This window comes from Papilio machaon, chromosome W, assembly GCF_912999745.1.
Source record: "Papilio machaon chromosome W, ilPapMach1.1, whole genome shotgun sequence".
NCBI lineage: Eukaryota > Metazoa > Arthropoda > Insecta > Lepidoptera > Papilionidae > Papilio > Papilio machaon.
The window spans coordinates 2,652,182-2,674,868 of record NC_060015.1 but is presented as its reverse complement, the minus strand read 5'-3'; the positions used below and the strand labels follow the sequence as shown (position 1 = coordinate 2,674,868).

The following is a 22,687-nucleotide window of genomic DNA, read 5'->3' as shown; positions in this document are numbered from 1 at the left end:
TGAATTGAAGATACAATTTTACTAATACAATATTATGTAATACAGTAATATATTAGAAATAAATAGGTATAAATAAAATATTGTATATAATATTAATAAAACATTGTACATGTAGAAGAAAAAGAATAAGATAAATAAAAACTCTAGATTAGTAAGTACAATAATAAGCGATAACAGCGAGAAGGCTACTTATGAATGGAGTCTCATAACATAATGATGCCGAATCAGACGCTTGAAAATAATTTTGGAGGAGGCTCTTTTAATGTTAGGTGAAAGATCGTTCCACAGTCTAACAGCTGTCACAGAGAAGGATTTATCCAAGAAGGACGAGTGATGAATAGGCGCGGATAGTGAGAGATTATCAGAGGACCGAAGAGAAAGCTCGTGATTTTCACACAGAAATTTGAAGAAGTCTTTTAAATAAGAGGGGTAATTTGTATCATTTAATACAGAGTAAAAAGTGCAGAGAATACGAACGTTCCTACGTTCTCTGATGGGCAGCCATTTTAGTTTTGATCGGAAATCCGACACATGATCGAACTTGCGAAGACCATAAATATATCGTATGCAGTTATTAAGTAGTCTATCCAGCTTATTCAGTAAGTCGGTATTTAGATCAATAAAACAAACGTCGGCATAATCAATAATGGGAAGAAGAAGGGAATTTACTAAAGTAAGCTTTGTTTTGACGGGGAGGAAGTGTTTAAATCGGATGATAGAATGGAGAGATGCATAGAATTTGCGACAAATTTCTTTGACATGGGCTGACCATCGCAGCTCGGAGTCAATAATGACACCCAGATCCTTGACTGTGCTCATAAACGGGATGACACAACCGTTGAGTGAAAGGGACGGGATGTCATCAGTAATAATTTTAGTTAACTGGCGGGAACTACCTATTAAGATTGCTTGGCATTTGTGTGGGTTAATTACGATGCCGTATGCTTCAGACCACTTTTGGAGACGAGACAGGTCATTATTCAGTGATAATATAGCAGAATTTAGGTCATTGACTGATGCAGCACTATATAATTGCAGGTCATCAGCATACATGTGGTAATTACTTTTGAGATGAGGGGAAAGCAGATTTATAAAGAGAGAAAAAAGGAGAGGGGACAGTAATCCGCCCTGGGGGACGCCCGTGTCCACTTCAAGCCAGTCGGATATAGTCTGACCACATCGAACAGCTTGACTGCGACCACGCAGATATGAACTGAACCAGTCAATGGAGAAGGGAGAGAAATACAGCTGGCTTAAAAGAGCTAAAAGGAGATCGTGGTCGACAGCATTGAAGGCGTTACTGAAATCAACAAGGACAAGTACTGTTATCATTTTAAGTTCCATGTTGGAACGAATATCCTCAGTAATTTTTAATAAAGCTGTTGTAGTACTGTGACCTTTGCGGAAACCGGACTGGAAGGGATTAAACACTTTGGCATTAGTGAGGAAGTCATTGATTTGAGTGAGGGCAACTGATTCTATGATTTTGGAAAGAAAAGGCAGAATTGATATAGGTCTGTACTCGCTAGGTAGAATGGGGTTAGGTTTTTAGGGAGTGGTATCACATGGGCTTTACGCCATAGTGCTGGAAAGGTACTAGACGTGAGGGAGAAATTTACAATATGTGTGATAATAGGTAGTACTTGGTCAATAATGTGCATCAACATGACCCGTCCAATGTCGTCGCATCCCACAGCTTTGGTTTTTAGGGAGTTAAATACTTTTCTGATACAGTCTTCACTAGCTGGCGCAAAATAGAAAGGAGTCGAAATAGAAGGGGTTTGTATAGATTTAATTTCATTGAGGGTGTCGGATTTCATTGATGGGGAAATTTTAGAAATGTTAGTGAAGTGGGAATTTAAGGTATTGCAATCAATATTAATTTTACTATCCGTAGGCAATTGCTGACCTACTCCGAGAGACCTCAAAAATTTCCACAAAGAAGCGGGAGAAGAAGTTTCAATCTGCTGGTTAATATATCGACGTTTAGCGTTACGAATAAGCTTATTGCAAAGATTACGGATAACTTTATACGAAGACCAGTTCAGTTCGTTCCTTTCGCGTTTGAATATGCGGAAAGCCCGATCTCTTTTCTTCATCACGTTACGTATGGTTTCATTAAACCAAGGTGACGGTGGGTGCTTCAATTTGACAGTATGAACTGGCGCATGTTTATCATAAAGTTGAATGATTAATTTGTTAAATTCTCCGACTTTGTCATCGACAGAGGCAGCCGCTTCGACCGCGCTCCAATCAATTTTTTGGGCATCACAGTGCAACAGATCGATATTCAACCGAGCAAAGTTGCGTTTCTCTAAGACTAAGGGTTTATGTTTAGGAGATTTTAATTTTAATGAGCAAAAGATGAGGTCGTGATGTGAAAAAGCAGGTGCAGAAAACTGGCCGTAATGTGCAACTAAATCGGTATGCGAGGTTAAAAGAAGGTCGAGAAGAGTGTCTGTTGCACTAGAGTGGTGCGTGGCAGTTAGTTTTAAAATATCCAAATTAGCTGATTCAATTATATCTTTTAGTTTTGAAGAACGAATATTCTCGTTGAGAAGGCACATATTAAAATCCCCCATAACCAAAAAGTGCGTATAAGTTCCCATGAGGGATTCAAAAATGTTTTCTAACTCTGAGAAATAATCGACATTAGGTGGGCAGTAGATAACACCTAATATAAGTTTAACATCGGAGTCCATCTCGAGAAAAAGGTATTCAGCATTTGCATGGTAGGCGGAAGCTGACTGCAGGATTATTTTATATGGATATTTACTTTTAATATAAATTGCCACTCCACCACCTCTTTTATTTGTCCGGTCATTCCTCACCAGAGTAAAGCCGGGGATAGAAACCGAAGTTGACGGGATAGACGGCTTGAGCCAGCTTTCAGAGACAAGAATGGCATCAATGTGGGACGATTCAAATGATTCGTGAAGGTCTGCAATGTGTGATGGAATACTTTGTGCATTGATGTGGCAGACGTTAAAGTGTCTTGGGAATAACTTAAACGTATTATTGAGATTCTCGCCTAAAGAAAATAATTTATCGTCCGAAGTACTGGAGTCGGAATTAATCAAATCAACGGAACTTAATAAATCTTCATCACTATTACTCATTCTTTAAGTTTAAGCAGTTTTATAGACTAAAAAACAGTTAGGCGGCTATTAAAAATAACAAAATTAAGGGCCTATCCTAATAAACAAAATAAGAGTATATATTAAGAAAAAAATAAAATAAAATAGGAACAATGGCTAAAAATAAAAAAAATAAAAAAATATATATATAAATACACTTCAAAACGATCTGCTTCAACTTCTCTTAATATGCTCTTGAGAGGACTACTCTCTGTTAGTCGGATGTAACGCTGGTAGAGAATTAACAAAAATTAACACAAAAAAAAAAAATATTACAGTAACAAAGCAAAACAAAACAAGCAAAAAGTAGGAAAATATACAAAAGCTGTACAATTTAGAGTTCTAGTTATTTCACCTACCGGTGATTAGATGCGTGTCAAAGCAAAACATTAATTAACAAGCCAGAAAGTAAGAGTTTTCGGAAACAGCAATGAAATGGCATCGAAAGCAAAAGCAAGCGATGGAGACCAAATGAAATTTCCAATACTACACTACTTAAAATATTGTGTTGATACTACAGTGATACAACAAAAAAAAAAATGGCAACGATGATAAAAGCAACCATGATGAACAGGAACAATATTAAACACTACGCTACTTAAAACAATAGATTTACACTACAGTTATAACTAAAACAAAAAATAATACTAATAATAATACGTGTGAATTAAAAAGGAACAGAAAAAAAAAACATACCGTGTGTTTACAATATATGTTGATCTGTGTTCTTTACTCTGTGTAGAACATTGGCGTAGATGACATCGGCATCTTAAGCTGTCAATGTCATGTCAAACACTTTGAAATAGATACGTCAAATAAAATTTGCGAATAAAATTTGTAAACAAACATTATTAAAGAAGGTATTCGTAAATAGTACTCACTATATGATAAATGTATAAATAGAAACCTCAAGACTGAGAATAGTAATCGCGCTATATCGACGAACACAGTACAGCCACATCATCTACTTCTTGGCGGAGGCACCTGTGCCCGCAGCCCTCTTACTCTTCGATGCTGCACGGGACTCCCTAGTTGTTGCTGGCGCCTTATTGACTGTCTCGCCAGACTTAGAAGTGGATGCCTTGTTGAGTTTTTCAAATTCACTCATGGTGTTGATGCGGTGACGCATGCCATCAATGATTACGAACACTGATCCATTGTTCGTCCAACACTTGGAAATGCCAAACTTCTGTCTAGCTGCCATGAAGGTGTCATGTCGGTGTTTGGTCAGAAACTCCGACAGGGTTATACCCGTGCCCTTGAGCGCAGATTTCATCTTCCATATGGACGTTCTGCGCTCATGGTTAGCTATCTTAAACAATATTGTACGAGGCCGGTCCGAAGTCAACTGACCCATTCTGTGGCATTGCTTAATGTCAGCAGCAGAAAAATTCTCCAGCTTCATTTTAGTCGCAATAGTATGAACCACTACTGAGACAGTATCTTCCGATGTGGTCTCGGGCACCCCATGGAGTAACAAGATTTTGCGTCGACTCTGTGACTCCAGATTGTCTGCTTGAGAGGAGAGGAGTGCCACTTGTTCTTGAAGTGACTTCAGTGCGGACATAATAAAAGTGCGGAAAGTTGTAAACTCAGCTGACAAACTTGTGATGGTAGCTGCAGGCACAGCACCTGCAGCTGCCAGCTCACCTTGATAAATATCCATGCGTTGAGTAAACATTTGTTGGAGATTGGTTAGTGATTCTTGAATGGCGTCCATTTTGAATAAGTGCTTGTCACTGGTTAAGAATGTAGTTTATAGTGAAATATGTAAAATACTGGAGAAAAATTAAGGAAAACGCTCACCGGCAGGTACAGTGCTTTACTTGTTGATTTGCTTCATTAATTATGTACAAATTATACTTTATTTAATTGTTTGCAAGTTATTAAAATTAAGAGCTAAAAATATGTGTACTTCAATCTACCCTCCTCCTTTTTCTCTCCTCCCCTCTCCTTTTTTTACTATTATACTTACTGATATTTAGCTTAGAGCCTGAGAAAGGACAAAGATTAATTTTTATCGTGAAAGAGGGTGTATAAGGGGGTAAAAGTAGGGGTGGAAATTTGTATGGACGTATCGTCATTTTTACAGTTAGAAGCTTATAACTTTTTTTAGGCTACTAATTTGATATTAATAAATAGGTCATTTAAAGTTTGTAAAAGTTTTACCCTTAATGTTGCAATATAATAAGGGAATAGGGGATGAAAATTTGCATAAGAGTAAATGAATATTTTGTAAGTTCCATTTGTTTTGTTGTAATTTTTTATAAGTTTAAATAAAATACCTCAACAACAACAACTAAATTCACGCCCATAACCCAGAGGGATAGGTAGAGACCAAACACCTACATTTGGTGTGGTCGTGGCACACCTATCTCTATGTCTACATCCATACATCAACGCATAGCACGTCGGTCAAGTAAAATAATAATCCTTAAAAAAAATGCTTAACGAAAACAGTATTTCACGCGGACGAAGTCGCGGGCACAGCTAGTATTATAAATGCGAAAGTAACTCTGTCTGTCTGTCTCGCTTTCACGCCAAAACTACTGAACCGATTTAAATGAAATTTTGTACACAGATAGTCTAGAGCCTGAGGATGGACATAGGCTACATTTTAACGCGAAAAAGGGGTTGTAAGGGGTTGAAAGTGGGGGTGAAAGTTTGTATGGAATTATCGTCATTTTTACAGGTAGAAGATTGAAACTTATTTTCAAGGCTAATTTGATAAAGATAAATATGAAATTAAATTTTTGGAAAAATTTTATCCCCAAGGGTGCTAAATAACAATAGGGGATGAAATTTTGTTTGGCAATATATTCGGTTTTGTTGAATGTTTTCTTTAATATGTTTTGCTATTACCCTTACCAATATTTAGTCTAGAGCCTGAGGAAGGACATAGGGCACATTTTAACGCGAAAAAGGGTTTGCAAGGGGTTGAACGTGGGGGTGAAAGTTTGTATGGAATTATCGTCATTTTTACAGTTGGAAGCTTGAAACTTATTTTTGAGGTTGCTAATTCTATATAAATAAATAATAAATTAAATTTTTGTAAAAAATTTACCCCCGAGGGTGCTAAATAACAATAGGGGATGAAATTTTGTTTGGCAATATATTCGGTTTTGGTGAATGTTTTGTTTAATATGCTTTGCTGTAACCCTTACCAATATTTAGTCTAGAGCCTGAGAAAAGACGTAGTCTACAATTTAACGCGAAAAGGGGGTTGTAAGGGGTTGAAAGAGGGGGTGGAATATTGTATGGAAGTATCGCCTTTTTTTACAGTTAGAAGCTTGAAACTTATTTTTGAGGCTGCTAATCCTTACTAATGTTATAAATGCGAAAGTAACTCTGTCTGTCTCGCTTTCACGCCAAAACTACTGAACCGATTTAAATGAAATTTTGTACACAGACAGTCTAGAGCCTGAGGATGGACATAGGCTACATTTTAACGCGAAAAAGGGGTTGTAAGGGGTTGAAAGTGGGGTGTGAAAGTTTGTATGGAATTATCGTCATTTTTACAGGTAGAAGATTGAAACTTATTTTCAAGGCTAATTTGATAAAGATAAATATGAAATTAAATTTTTGGAAAAATTTTACCCCCAAGGCTGCTAAATAACAATAGGGGATGAAATTTTGTTTGGCAATATGTGAGGTTTTGTTGAATGTTTTCTTTAATATGTTTTGCTATTTTCCTCACCAATATTTAGTCTAGAGCCTGAGGAAGGACATAGGGCACATTTTAACGCGAAAAAGGGTTTGCAAGGGGTTGAACGTGGGGGTGAAAGTTTGTATGGAATTATCGTCATTTTTACAGTTGGAAGCTTGAAACTTATTTTTGAGGTTGCTAATTCTATATAAATAAATAATAAATTAAATTTTTGTAAAAAATTTACCCCCGAGGGTGCTAAATAACAATAGGGGATGAAATTTTGTTTGGCAATATATTCGGTTTTGGTGAATGTTTTGTTTAATATGCTTTGCTGTAACCCTTACCAATATTTAGTCTAGAGCCTGAGAAAAGACGTAGTCTACAATTTAACGCGAAAAGGGGGTTGTAAGGGGTTGAAAGAGGGGGTGGAATATTGTATGGAAGTATCGTCTTTTTTTACAGTTAGAAGCTTGAAACTTATTTTTGAGGCTGCTAATCCTTACTAATGTTATAAATGCGAAAGTAACTCTGTCTGTCTCGCTTTCACGCCAAAACTACTGAACCGATTTAAATGAAATTTTGTACACAGACAGTCTAGAGCCTGAGGATGGACATAGGCTACATTTTAACGCGAAAAAGGGGTTGTAAGGGGTTGAAAGTGGGGTGTGAAAGTTTGTATGGAATTATCGTCATTTTTACAGGTAGAAGATTGAAACTTATTTTCAAGGCTAATTTGATAAAGATAAATATGAAATTAAATTTTTGGAAAAATTTCACCCCCAAGGGTGCTGAATAACAATAGGGGATGAAATTTTGTTTGGCAATATGTGAGGTTTTGTTGAATGTTTTCTTTAATATGTTTTGCTATTACCCTTACCAATATTTAGTCTAGAGCCTGAGGAAGGACATAGGGCACATTTTAACGCGAAAAAGGGTTTGCAAGGGGTTGAACGTGGGGGTGAAAGTTTGTATGGAATTATCGTCATTTTTACAGTTGGAAGCTTGAAACTTATTTTTGAGGTTGCTAATTCTATATAAATAAATAATAAATTAAATTTTTGTAAAAAATTTACCCCCGAGGGTGCTAAATAACAATAGGGGATGAAATTTTGTTTGGCAATATATTCGGTTTTGGTGAATGTTTTGTTTAATATGCTTTGCTGTAACCCTTACCAATATTTAGTCTAGAGCCTGAGAAAAGACGTAGTCTACAATTTAACGCGAAAAGGGGGTTGTAAGGGGTTGAAAGAGGGGGTGGAATATTGTATGGAAGTATCGTCTTTTTTTACAGTTAGAAGCTTGAAACTTATTTTTGAGGCTGCTAATCCTTACTAATGTTATAAATGCGAAAGTAACTCTGTCTGTCTCGCTTTCACGCCAAAACTACTGAACCGATTTAAATGAAATTTTGTACACAGACAGTCTAGAGCCTGAGGATGGACATAGGCTACATTTTAACGCGAAAAAGGGGTTGTAAGGGGTTGAAAGTGGGGGTGAAAGTTTGTATGGAATTATCTTCATTTTTACAGGTAGAAGATTGAAACTTATTTTCAAGGCTAATTTGATAAAGATAAATATGAAATTAAATTTTTGGAAAAATTGTATCCCCAAGGGTGCTAAATAACAATAGGGGATGAAATTTTGTTTGGCAATATATTCGGTTTTGTTGAATGTTTTCTTTAATATGTTTTGCTATTACCCTTACCAATATTTAGTCTAGAGCCTGAGGAAGGACATAGGGCACATTTTAACGCGAAAAAGGGTTTGCAAGGGGTTGAACGTGGGGGTGAAAGTTTGTATGGAATTATCGTCATTTTTACAGTTGGAAGCTTGAAACTTATTTTTGAGGTTGCTAATTCTATATAAATAAATAATAAATTAAATTTTTGTAAAAAATTTACCCCCGAGGGTGCTAAATAACAATAGGGGATGAAATTTTGTTTGGCAATATATTCGGTTTTGGTGAATGTTTTGTTTAATATGCTTTGCTGTAACCCTTACCAATATTTAGTCTAGAGCCTGAGAAAAGACGTAGTCTACAATTTAACGCGAAAAAGGGGTTTGAAGGGGTTGAAAGTGGGGGTGAAAGTTTGTATGGAATTATCGTCATTTTTACAGGTAGAAGGTTGAAACTTATTTTCAAGGCTGCTAATTTGATAAAGATAAATATGAAATTAAATTTTTGTAAAATTTCACCCCCAAGGGTGCTGAATAACAATAGGGGATGAAATTTTGTTTGGCAATATGTGAGGTTTTGTTGAATGTTTTCTTTAATATGTTTTGCTATTACCCTTACCAATATTTAGTCTAGAGCCTGAGGAAGGACATAGGGCACATTTTAACGCGAAAAAGGGTTTGCAAGGGGTTGAACGTGGGGGTGAAAGTTTGTATGGAATTATCGTCATTTTTACAGTTGGAAGCTTGAAACTTATTTTTGAGGTTGCTAATCCTTACTTCCTTACTAATATTACAAATGCGAAAGTAACTCTGTCTGTCTGTCTGTCTGTCTTGCTTTCATGCAAAAACTACTAAACCGATTTAAATGAAATTTTGTACACAGATAGTCTAGAGCCTGAGGATGGACATAGGCTACATTTTAACGCGAAAAAGGGGTTGTAAGGGGTTGAAAGTGGGGGTGAAAGTTTGTATGGAATTATCGTCATTTTTACAGGTAGAAGATTGAAACTTTTTTTCAAAGCTGCTAATTTGATAAAGATAAATACGAAATTAAATTTTTGTAAAAATTTTACCCCCAAGGGTGCTAAATAACAATTGGAGATGAAATTTTGTTTGTCAATATATTCGGTTTTGATGAATGTTTTGTTTAATAAGTTTTGCTGTTACAATTACCAATATTTAGTATAGAGCCTGAGGAAGGACATAGACTAATTTTCAACGCGAAAAAGGGTTTTTAAGGGGTTGAAAGTGGGCGTGGAAATTTGTATGGAAGTATCGTCATTTTTACAGTTACAAGTTTAAAACTTATTTTTGTGGCTGCTAATTTGATATAAATAAATATGAAATTCAACGTTTGAAAAAATATTACTTTCAAGGATGCTAAATAAAAATAGGGGATGAAATTTTGTTTGGGAATATTTTAGACATTTGGCGCGGTCCTGGCACATCTCTCTCTATGTTCTTCTACATCCATACATCAAATCATAGCACGTCGGTTAAGTAAAATAATTAGCCTTAAAAAATTCTATCCGAAGACAGAATTTTACGCGGACGAAGTCGCGGGCACAGCTAGTAATATTATAAATGCGAAAGTAACTCTGTCTGTCTCGCTTTCACGCCAAAACTACTGAACCGTTTTAAATGAAATTTGGTACACAGATAGTCTAGAGCCTGAGGATGGACATAGGCTATATTTTAACGCGAAAAAGGGGTTGTAAGGGGTTGAAAGTGGGGGTGAAAGTTTGTATGGAAGTGTCGCCTACTATTGTTTACTGAACCGATTTAAATGAAATTTGGTACACAAATATTCTAGAGCCTCAGAAAGAACATAGGCTACTTTTGAACGCGAAAACAGGGTTGTAAGAGAGAGGGAAAGTAGGGGTGGTAATTTGTATGGAAGTATCGTCATTTTTACAGTAAGAAGCTTGAAACTTCTTTCTAATGCTGCTAATTGGGGATGAAAATTTGTTTCGCAATATGTGAGGTTTTAATGAATGTTTTGTTTAGTATGTTTTACTATTATACTTACTGATATTTAGCTTAGAGCCTGAGAAAGGACAAAGATTAATTTTTATCGTGAAAGAGGGTTTATAAGAGGGTAAAAGTAGGGGTGGAAATTTGTATGGACGTATCGTCATTTTTACAGTTAGAAGCTTATAACTTTTTTTAGGCTGCTAATTTGATATTAATAAATAAGTCATTTAAAGTTTTACCCTTAATGTTGCAATATAATAAGGGAATAGGGGATGAAAATTTGCATAAGAGTAAATGAATATTTTGTAAGTTCCATTTGTTTCGTTGTAATTTTTTATAAGTTTAAATAAAATACCTCAACAACAACAACTAAATTCACGCCCGTAACCCAGAGGGATAGGTAGAGACCAAACACCTACATTTGGTGCGGTCGTGGCACACCTATCTCTATGTCTACATCCATACATCAACGCATAGCACGTCGGTCAAGTAAAATAATAATCCTTAAAAAAAATGCTTAACGAAAACAGTATTTCACGCGGACGAAGTCGCGGGCACAGCTAGTATCTACAGTGGTAGACGCCAGCAACAACAACATCAGTTGCACGAATTGGCCGGCTCGCCCGGTGAAATACCACGACCACACAGAAGACAGGTGTGAAGTGGAAGCAATTCTGCGTTTCGTCTGATGAGTGTGGTGCCGGAGGCCTAACACCCCCCCCCCCCCCTTAATACAGCATGGCAGTGGGATCGAAAGAGAAAATACCCCAGGGGGGTACCAATACCCCTGGTATTGGAGAATCCCCCTCCGCGCGCTTACGCTTGAACTCCCGCTCGGAGTCTGGGGGTAAGCGCGTGGGCCGCCCCGCGTATTCTGGGGGGGGCACCATTCCGCTCGCTTGCAAAGGTCGGGGCAAACGAAGCAAGGCACTTTCAGCTCCCCCTGACACCTACGCCGTGGACCTCTGCAATATCAGGGGGCTCCATTCCAACTTGGAGGCCGTCCACTACCATCTCCGGACGGCCAAGCCGGCCTTGCTTTTTCTAACCGAGACACAGATATCCTCTCCGGCGGACACCTCGTATCTGTCCTGCCCCGGATACAAACTAGAACAGTCCTTTTTGCCCCGGGCTGGGGTATGCGTGTACGTCAGAGAGGATATCTGTTCTCGTCGCCTCAGCCTTCTTGAAGGTAGGGACCTATCTCTTTTGTGGCTGCGCGTAGATGGCGATGACCATCCGCGGGTCTATGCGTGCCTGTATAGGTCCCATAGCGGTAATGCCGAAACAGACCGACTCATGGAGCAAGTCCAAACGGCTACAGATTCCGTTCTGGCACAGATCCCCTCCGCTGAAATCGTGGTACTAGGCGACTTCAACGCCCACCATGCCGATTGGCTTGGCTCTCGTACCACCGATCATGCGGGGAGATCTGTCCACGACTTTGCCTTGTCTTATGATCTGACGCAGCTGGTCACATCGCCCACGCGAATCCCAGATGTCGAAGATCATACACCTTCCCTGTTGGACCTTCTGCTGACCTCACATCCGGACAGCTATAAGGTTTCCGTCGAAGCCCCTCTAGGCTCGTCGGACCACTGCCTGATCCGGACCACAGTGCCCATCTCGCGTCGCCCACGGTTTAAACCGAATGGCTTTCGCCGAGTATGGCACTATAGGTCAGCAGACTGGGATGAGATGCGGTCTTTTTTTGCATCCTACCCATGGGAGAGAGTTTGCTTCAAGCTGGATGATCCCGACGCTGTTGCTGATTCTGTCGCTGATGTGGTGCTTCAGGGGATGGATCTTTTCATTCCATCTTCAGTTGTGCCCATCGGGGGCAGTTCTCGGCCCTGGTTTGGTAAATCCTGCAAATTAGCCGCGCGCTACAAGCAGGATTGTTACCGAGCCTGGGCTGAGGCGTCAGCAGCTAGGGATGTAAATACCAGCCAGTTAAAAAAGAAGTATAACTCTGCCTCCAGGTCCTTCAAAAGAGTGATTGCCAAGGCAAAGTCCGAACACGTGGCCAGCATTGGTGAGAGGCTAGTGCACCTTCCTTCGGGAACTCGTGCTTTCTGGTCTCTTGCCAAGGCTGTGCAGGGGAACTTCTGTATGCCGTCCTTACCATCTCTGCGCAGGGGGGATGACTCGCTGGCCCACACCGCAAAAGAGAAAGCCGATCTTCTGGGCTCTCTTTTCGCGGCCAACTCGACTCTGGATGACAAAGGTAACTCGCCGCCGAAAATCCCATGCGGCGAGACCTCTATGTCCGAAATCCAGTTTATCCAGAGATCAGTGCGGAAATCGCTGCAATCTCTGGATATTCATAAGTCGAGTGGGCCTGACGGGATACCCCCCATCGTGCTTAAGACTTGCGCTCCTGAGTTGGCACCGGTTTTAACGCGCCTGTTCCGGTTCTCCTACTCCTTAGGCGTTGTCCCGAAATCATGGAAGACTGCCATAATCCACCCGATCCCAAAAAAAGGCGATGGCTCAGATCCGTCCAACTACAGGCCGATCGCCATTACCACCTTGTTCTCGAAAGTCATGGAAACGACCATCAATTGCCAACTTATGAGGTACCTAGAGGAGCATCAGCTGATTAGCGATCGTCAGTACGGTTTCCGACAACGTCGCTCAGCTGGTGATCTTCTTGCGTACCTCACGCATCGATGGTCGGAGGCAATCGAGGGCAAGGGGGAGGCCCTGGCGGTTAGTTTAGCCGTGGCCAAAGCCTTTGATCGGGTGTGGCACAAAGCACTTCTTGCGAAGTTGCCTTCCTACGGGCTGCCCGATAAACTATGCGCCTGGATTTCTAGCTTCTTGGAGGGTCGGAGCATCAAGGTCGTTGTTGACGGTGCGTGCTCTGACCCGAAACCAATCAACGCTGGTGTCCCACAGGGCTGTGTACTGTCGCCCACCTTGTTTCTTCTGCATATCAATGACATGCTGCAATTTAGCAACATTCATTGTTATGCAGACGATAGCACGTGTGACGCACTGTATACGGCCCGCGCTAACGTTTCTCGGGCTACTGCCGATGAGAACCGGACCAAACTTGTGTCTGAACTGGAGACCCTACTGGGTGAAGTTTCGGATTGGGGTCGACGAAATCTCGTTGATTTCAATCCCAAAAAGACACAAGTATGCGCCATTACCGCTAAAAAACAACCCTTTGTCGTGGATCTTCGTTTCGAGGGCACTCCCCTGGTTGCCTCAGCCAGTATCAGTATTCTCGGCGTTGACATATCGAACGACGTTCAGTTTCGCGGTCATTTGGAAGACAAGGCCAAGCTGGCCTCCAAAAAGCTGGGTGTGCTCAGTAGGGCGAAGCAGTATTTCCAGCCGGGCCACCGCCTACAACTGTACAAGGCGCAAGTTCGGCCCCATATGGAATACTGCTCGCACCTCTGGGCGGGAGCACCCCAGTACCAGCTTCTTCCATTTGACCGCATACAACGGAGAGCGACTCGAATCGTCAACGACCGAGCTCTTACCGATCGGCTTGATACTCTGGCCTTGCGGAGGGACGTCAGTTCCCTCTGCATTTTTTATCGTTTATACCACGGGGAGTGTTCCGAAGAACTGTTTGGAACGATTCCTGCCGCCGAGTTTCGTCATCGGACGACCCGACAGACCGCCAGGTACCATCCATACCATCTGGATGGCTGGCATTCCACAACAGTGCGGTTCTCGCGAAATTTCTTGCTGCGCACGGCCGCGTTGTGGAATGGTCTGTCCTCGGCGGTATTTCCAAACCAGTACGACTTAGGGTCCTTCAAGAAGCGAGCGTATCACCATCTCAAAGGCCGGCAACGCATTTGCGATTCCTCTGGTATTGCAGATGTCCATGGGCGTCGATGAACACCTTGGTGTTCCCGCTGCTCGTTTGCCCCCTTCTCTTATAAAAAAAAAAAAAAAAAATCTTATAATATTACCAGCATCATTTCTTTTAGTTTCGCTTCGCAGCCAAATATTATAAGATGACTAAGATCACGCTTGTGACCAGTCCATCTTTCTTCAGGAGTAACCTGTGGGAGTGAGCGAGTAGGTACACGGTTAACAATATATGCAGCAGTTGAAACAGCTTCAGCCCAATACTCCTTACCCAAAGACGCATTGAACAACATACATTTGGCCTTTTCCACTAAAGTTCGGTTCATCCTTTCACTGACACCATTTTGTTGAGGTGTATACGGAGTACTTGTTTCATGTATAATACCAAAGTGTTTCAGATATTTATCAAATTTACTGTTTTTGTATTCAGTTCCATTATCAGTCCTTAAAGTTTTAATTGTACAGTTTAATTCATTTTCAACTTGATTCTTGAATTCTATAAATTTTTCAAATACCTCCGATTTATTTTTTAAAAAATAAACAAATACTTTTCTGCTATAATCATCAATAAAAGTTAAGAAATACCTGGATCCTCCAATTGACAGGTTTTCCATTGGTCCACACACATCGCTGTGTATTAACTCCAACAGCTTAGTTGCTCGGGAACCTATGTTCTTGAACGGCAATCTACTTTGTTTTGCTTGTAAACAAGGAGTACAAACAATTTCATTAGTATCAAGAGACATCTTCACACCCTGTGTAACATTAGAAATTAAATTCAAATCAATATAATTTATATGACCAAGTCTTTGATGCCAAAAATATTTATCTTCAATTACTGCCGACATAACCTTTTCATTATAACAGTTTAATTTATATGTATTATTTATTAATTCTGCAGTAGCCACTATACAACCTTGTTTGCCTATTATATTACTGTAAGATATTTGATGCAAAAGTATTTTAAAAGAATTAAACTAACAGCGAACCAGTGAATTTAACTCTACTTCATAATAATCCTCGCTGTAGTATAAACTTTAACCGAACGTAAGTAAACAAAAATGTCAGACGTTCCGCAATAACGAATGGAAAGAGACTGCCTCGAGCAGCAGCGCACGCTTCCTTATAAAACCTTTTTTTTGTGTGACTACCCTCAACAGTCCTAACACGGCTTCTCCTGACATGAGACCGTCCTCGGGCTCGTTCTTCCAGCATCTTCAACACTGGAATTCGTCTGTAACAATGGCATAGAGTCTTTCGATACCAGCTCGTTGGCAGGCGCTATGCGGGCGCGCTGCTCGTCGTCAGGCGCTGCTGTGGCGCGCTGATTGCAGACAGGCGCGGCTGTGGCGCGCTGCTTGCAGACAGGCGCGGCTGTGGCGCGCTGCTTGCAGACAGGCGCGGCTGTGGCGCGCTGCTTGCAGGCAGGCGCGGCTGTGGCGCGCTGCTTGCAGGCAGGCGCGGCTGTGGCGCGCTGCTTGCAGACAGGCGCGGCTGTGGCGCGCTGCTTGCAGGCAGGCGCGGCTGTGGCGCGCTGCTTGCAGGCAGGCGCGGCTGTGGCGCGCTGCTTGTAGACAGGCGCGGCTGTGGCGCGCTGCTTGTAGACAGGCGCGGCTGTGGCGCGCTGCTTGCAGGCAGGCGCGGCTGTGGCGCGCTGCTTGTAGGCAGGCGCGGCTGTGGCGCGCAGCTTGTAGACAGGCGCGGCTGTGGCGCGCTGCTTGTAGGCAGGCGCGGCTGTGGCGCGCTCCTAGTAGGCAGGCGCGACTGTGGCGCGCTGTTCGGCAACAGGCGCGACTGTGGCGCGCTGATTGCAGACAGGCGCTCTGCTTGTAGACACGCGCAGTTGCGGCGTGGTGCGCAACACAGCTACATAGTAGGACGCAAGATCCGGCTGAATCCGCATCTATGCCGTTAATGGTGTCCTGGATTAGTTGATCATATCTCTTTATGGTTCCAAAACATTCGACACATGACTATACTACATGACATCAGTGGCAGCCCGCAGTATGCCAGATACTGAACGTCCCGCAGTCCGTTCAATGCTTTAATTCACAAGACCATGTAGGGCAAGCGTCCCGCAGTCCGTTGCCGATAGGAGCGTCCCGCAGTCCGTCCTCTACATGATATTAATGGCAGCCCGCAGTATGCCAGATGCTGAACGTCCCGCAGTCCGTTCAATACCTTACTTCACAAGACCATGTAGGGCAAGCGTCCCGCAGTCCGTTGCCGATAGGAGCGTCCCGCAGTCCGTCCTCTACATGATATTAATGGCAAACGGCAGTTTGTCAGTAGTGGAGATACCCTAGAAGCATCTCCTGATACAGAACGTCTCACATTCCGTTCACAATCTCACATCTGCAGTTGGGTATCCCGCAGTCTACGCAACGACGAACTACGACAAAGCAAACTGAACTAATAAAGGGCATCGATGACTATTACGACATAATGACATACGTCTGACTCAGGTAATGGCTTAACAAGCTCAGCTCCACCAATTAGCTTCTTTACCACTTTAAAATGAAAATGCTCGTACCATGCTGGCATGTAACGTGTTAAATCTTGTCACGACTCGGCCTTATCTGACCCTCACTAATTAACTGATCGAGGTATTCAATTTCAGTCTTTAGTAAAGAACACATCTTTAAATTAATTGAAAAGTCTATTGTTGACTTATTTGGCATCAAAACTTGAAATATAAAAATATTGGTTCGATCTTACCGCAGTACAAATTGAATAGATCGTGTCCACAATCCTTTCTGCTGTGAAATACACAGACAGCGGGTGAGCCTCACTACTCACATATTCCCATGCAGAATACACGGCTTGGTCCACGCTACCCTTGTTTCGCGAACACTGGTACGACTTTGATATCGACTCAACTTGCTACGACTACAACAATTATCACGGTAACGATCTGACATTTTTCTCTTTGCATTTATTTTCACGAAAATGCAAACACAAACACAGAGTGAGCAAAGTGGATAGAATCACGTGGATCCTATCCCACTTCTGATGTAAGATATTTGATGCAAAAGTATTTTAAAAGAATTAAACTAACAGCGAACCAGTGAATTTAACTCTACTTCATAATAATCCTCGCTGTAGTATAAACTTTAACCGAACGTAAGTAAACAAAAATGTCAGACGTTCCGCAATAACGAATGGAAAGAGACTGCCTCGAGCAGCAGCGCACGCTTCCTTATAAAACCTTTTTTTTGTGTGACTACCCTCAACAGTCCTAACATTACAACCATTTTTGTTAAATTCAACTTTATTTCCATTAGAAATTATCTTACTCACCGATAGCAAATTAGTAGATAAATCTGGTACATACAACACATCTTTTACCTGTATTCTTTCAGGCGTTCCATTTAATTTATTTGACACTTCAATGTAGACAGTGCCACAGGTGTGTACTCGGAGTACCTTGTCATTTGCTATTTTTATGAAGTTGACAGGCGGTGATCTTTGGTCTTCCAGCCAATGATCATACATTGTCATGTGAGAGGACGCTCCGGAGTCCACATACCAACAATTAGTAGTGTCCTTAAGCGTTGATGCAGATAATGCTACAAAACTATTTTCCTTTTTACTTTTAATTTTCTTATTTACTTTAACTTCCTTTTTATACCAACAATTTTTACTAAGGTGACCATATTTATTACAATTATAACATCGGGGTCCATTATTCTTTGAGTGACATACATTAGTCGAGTTATATTGAAAGTTCTTCTTATTATTTACTTTATTACTGTAAAATGCAGTAGTAGTATCTGATTTAACTTCTTGAAGCAATTTAGTTTTAATCAGATCGGCACTAATTTTGATTCCTGAACTTTCAATTCCCATTATCATAGGCCTATAGTCCTCAGTTAGTCCTGCTAACATTAATGTTCCGAGCCACTCATCATCAATGTTGAAGTTAAATAGTTTATGGGCGGCCGTCATTATACTACTGATATATTCTTCTATATCTTTACTTGCATTTAAATTAGTGTTAATTAGTTCTTTCAATAATCCTACCTTTCTTAGTAGGCCGGAGTCTTCAAATGCCCGGGATAAGCTGTCCCACACATGTTTGGCAGTTGTGGCGTCTTGCACGTGGACGTACAATTGAGGATCGATAGAAAGAATTATCTTGGACTTAGCTTTGACATCTTTGTCTCTGCTGACGGAGCCCTCGGAGATAATACATGTCCAGAGATCTTCAAGTTGCAACAATGCCTGCATAGCAAACTTCCAAGTCGCAAAATTTTCTCGTCCAGTTAATTTTTCGATTGAAAATGTATTTGCAGCCATTGCAATAAGTTTAAACTTAATTTCACACAATAAGCTGAAATAAAATTACCGACGCCACCGGCGCCACGCGGTTGTCGACTTTGAAGAACTTTATTTTTATTTAACCAACTTTTTTCTTAAGTGATTTACAGGTATGCTGGGCCCATAACCTGTTGTTGGTTAAATAAAATACTTTTAGTTATGAATTAAAGTATATTGAAAGTAATTACAGAAATAATACAAGGAGATGCGCGTGATACGTTAGACGGCCATTACGGAAGAGGAAGTGACATTCCGTCAGTGTTGCCACTATAGGGTTACGCTTATATTCCAACACTTTACAACAGTTGACACCTGTGCTATGTTATAATAATGTTCTATTGAATGTTTCCTTTTTATTATTATCTTTATTTTTAATTTTCTGTTATAAATTGGTCGAACTTGACAGAAGCTGGCGGGTAGCAACAGCACCACATCGAAGCACTTTTGCAATTAGGTTTACATTTTATAATTTTTGTTTATATTATTATTTTATTATCCCTTTATTTATTGTTTTTATATATATATATATTTTATATTATATTTCAAAATTAAATGAACGATAGTGATAGTGACAATGTTACTGATTCTTCATTGTATAAATCAGCGTCTAGTGGATTGAATAGTAGTTATGAAAGTATTCCTCCAAATGATGTGGCCCTAGACTCTCATTTTACAGATGTCTCGAAAAACTTTAATATTGTCCATATAAATGCGCAGAGTATACCGGCACATTACCCCGACTTTTTAGCCACCTTTGATAGCAAAAAAATACATGCCATTCTTGTATCAGAATCCTGGCTTAAACCCTGCCTGGCCTCGACTTCTTACTCTCTACCAGGGTTTACTCTCATTCGCAACGACCGCACACAACGGGGAGGTGGCGGCGTTGCTATATATCTTCGTTCTCACATTCCGTTTTCAATTATTAATAATTCAGATCAAAATCAAGACGTGAACGCAGCAGAATACTTATTTATCGAAATACTCTTTTGCCATACAAAACTACTTCTAGGAGTCCTATACAGTCCTTCTTCAACAGTTGACTACTTTTCGGCATTTGAACACCTCCTGGAAGAATTCGTATCCATATACGATCATATCATTATTATGGGAGACTTTAATACGTGTCTTTTAAAACAAGACGTAATATCTGCAAGATTAAATAATATTATTGAGGCAGCCAATATGCACATTCTTCCTCTTTCAGCCACACATTTCTTTCCGAATTGCGTCCCATCACTTCTAGACCTAATAATTGTCTCTTCTCCTGATCATGTTGCTAAGCATGGTCAATGTGCTGCCGATGCTTTTTCATATCATGACCTTATTTATATGTCATATAAAATCCGACCTCCTAAGGCAAAGTCAAAATTTCTACTTCAGCGCAACTTTGCGAATATGAATCTTGATAAATTGAGAAAGGATGCCCTGAACACCGACTGGAACGTAATTTTCAGTGCCAAGACAGTTGATGAACAGGTGGACACATTTAATTCAATATTAGTCAACTTATTCGATATCCATGCTCCTATTCGTCCAGTGAGAATTCGCCACGCACCTGCACCTTGGCTAACTGAAGATATTAGAAATCTAATAAACAAAAAAAAACAAAGCCAAGGCTAAATACAAGGCCAATCCCAGCGATGAAAATCGTGAAAAGCTTCGACAAGCTCGAAATCGCTGCAATATGGCGTGTAGAGATTCACAACGACGCCATATCCATAAATCTGTTCAAGATGAAGATCCTGCCAAGGTCTGGAAATTTCTTAGAAAACTTGGAGTTGGTAAGCAACAGAACTCTCCAACAGATAATACTGACTTAAATGGTCTCAATCTCCATTTTTCCTCTTCATCATTCATAAGTAACATAGATAAATCGAACACCTTAAAATATCTTTCTAGTATACCCAACTCCAGTAACTTCTCTTTCAATTTTAGTCAATTCACGGATCGTGATGTCGAGAAGAGTATTCTATCCATTTCCTCTGACTCTGTTGGCGGTGACTGCATTAGCCGTAAGATGGTCATTCCTTTACTTGATATTCTTATTCCCATCATCAAACGCATCCTAAATTATTCAATTACCACCAGGTCATTTCCCAATCTATGGAAAGAGGCACAAATAATTCCTCTACCCAAAAAGTCCAAACCATCCTCTCCGTCGGACTATCGACCAATATCCATACTTCCGTTTTTGTCCAAAGTCCTAGAGCGCCTTGTCCATCAACAACTTAACTCCTTCCTCTCCTGCAACAATCTTTTAAATCCATATCAATCTGGCTTCCGTCCTGGCCATAGTACGGCTACTGCACTCTTAAAAATCACTGACGACATAAGGTTAGGAATGGATGATCAAAAGCTCACGGTGCTGACATTGTTGGATTTCAGCAATGCTTTCTGCACTGTGGATTTTGATATTTTACTTGCAATTATGCGCTCTCTTAACATATCTCCGGCTGTTATTGACTGGTTTCATAGTTACTTGTATGGGCGTCGGCAACGTGTGCGAGTTCAAGATAATTATTCCTCTTGGTGTAGCATAAATGCCGGCGTACCGCAAGGTGGCGTGTTGTTCCCACTTCTATTTGCAATTTTCATTAATTCTATAAGCTCTCAAATATCTTCTCTCTACCACCTATATGCAGACGATCTCCAAATATATAACCAGTCGACTTTAGCTGATTTACCAAGTGCTATAAATATAGCTAACATGGATTTGGCCAGTATTTCGCGTTGGGCTAAATATTATGGTTTGCAAGTCAATCCTGCTAAGACGCAAGCTATCATTGTTGGCAGCTCGCGTCTTATTAGTAAAATTGACTGGCATCAACTACCACCTATTATATTTGATGGCATAATAGTCCCGTACAGTGACACTGTGAAAAATCTTGGCGTGCTGATTGACCGTAATTTATCTTGGGTACCGCAGATACGGGAATTGAGACGAAAATTGTTCGGAGCCCTTGGTTCTTTTCGACGCTTGTGTAATTTTCTTCCGATTCCTACCAAAGTTGCGCTTGTTCAGTCCTTACTTCTGCCTATACTTGACTATGCCGACATTTGCTATCCTGATCTCACAGAGGAGCAATTAAATAAACTTGACCGCCTTCAAAATGTTGGTATACGGTTTATATTTGGGGTACGCAAATATGACCACGGTATCCGAATATCGTGTAAAGCTCAAGTGGCTCCCAATCCGTCTTCGCCGGAAAGCTCACATTCTTTCTACTTTATATAATATATACTGTTCAATCCACTTGCTCCACATTATTTGAAAGAACGTTTTAAGTTTACATATCTCACTCATGACCACACCTTGCGTTCTAGTACAAACTTTTCTCTTCTTACTCCTTCACACACTTCTTCTTTCTACTCAAAATCGTTCACGGTTTACGCTGTGAAACTATGGAACTCCTTACCTCTCTCTATTAGATGCAGTAAAAGTATTGAATCGTTAAAAAAAATGTCAAAGATCACTATCTGCAGCTCTAATTTGGCTATATATTGTATTATTTTATTTTCTCTTACTAATATTTCTATTGTTTTTATTTTTATTTCTTATCACTGTTCGTGTGCACCCTACCGATTTGGTTTACTTAGCTTAATTTCTACCCAAAGGTTGTCTGGCAGAGATCGCTGCTTAGCGATAAGACCGCCTTTTGTGAAAATCCTGTTGTACTTTCTTTTTTTTTGTAACTCCATGATAGTGCACAATAAAGTATATTTGTATTTGTTTCCTTAGCTATAGACATTCTATATAAGATAATTAAAGAATTAGAAGGAGAAATACAGGGCAAGGGAGAGAATGAAGGAGGAAAGAAGAGAGAAGAGAAGGAATTAGAACCAGAGATAGAAAAAGAGCGGGATATGGAAAACATTGAAAAAATTGAAAAATTTGGAAAAATTTTAATTGAGAAAATGGAAAAGCAAGCCGAGCTATTACAGCAGAGTAATGAAAAAATTAATGAACTAAAACACACACTAGAGAAACAAAAAGTAGTTCACAAACAAAACTACACATATGCCAACGCCGTGACACAAGGAGTAAAGATACCGTAACAGAAAACTCTACACTCTGTTGTGGTAACTTCAA

The 22,687-nt window shown here is 40.3% G+C and overlaps 1 long non-coding RNA gene across 1 annotated transcript; it reads right to left on the bottom strand.

Moving 5' to 3' along the window:
• Positions 1–14,691: 14,691 nt before the first annotated feature.
• LOC123723173 lies at positions 14,692–17,686 on the bottom strand. The gene is made up of 3 exons (XR_006756664.1): positions 17,623–17,686; positions 14,860–15,029; positions 14,692–14,770 (listed from the first exon to the last, which is right to left on the bottom strand). It is a non-coding gene; the product is annotated as an uncharacterized LOC123723173 (long non-coding RNA).
• Positions 17,687–22,687: the final 5,001 nt, after the last annotated feature.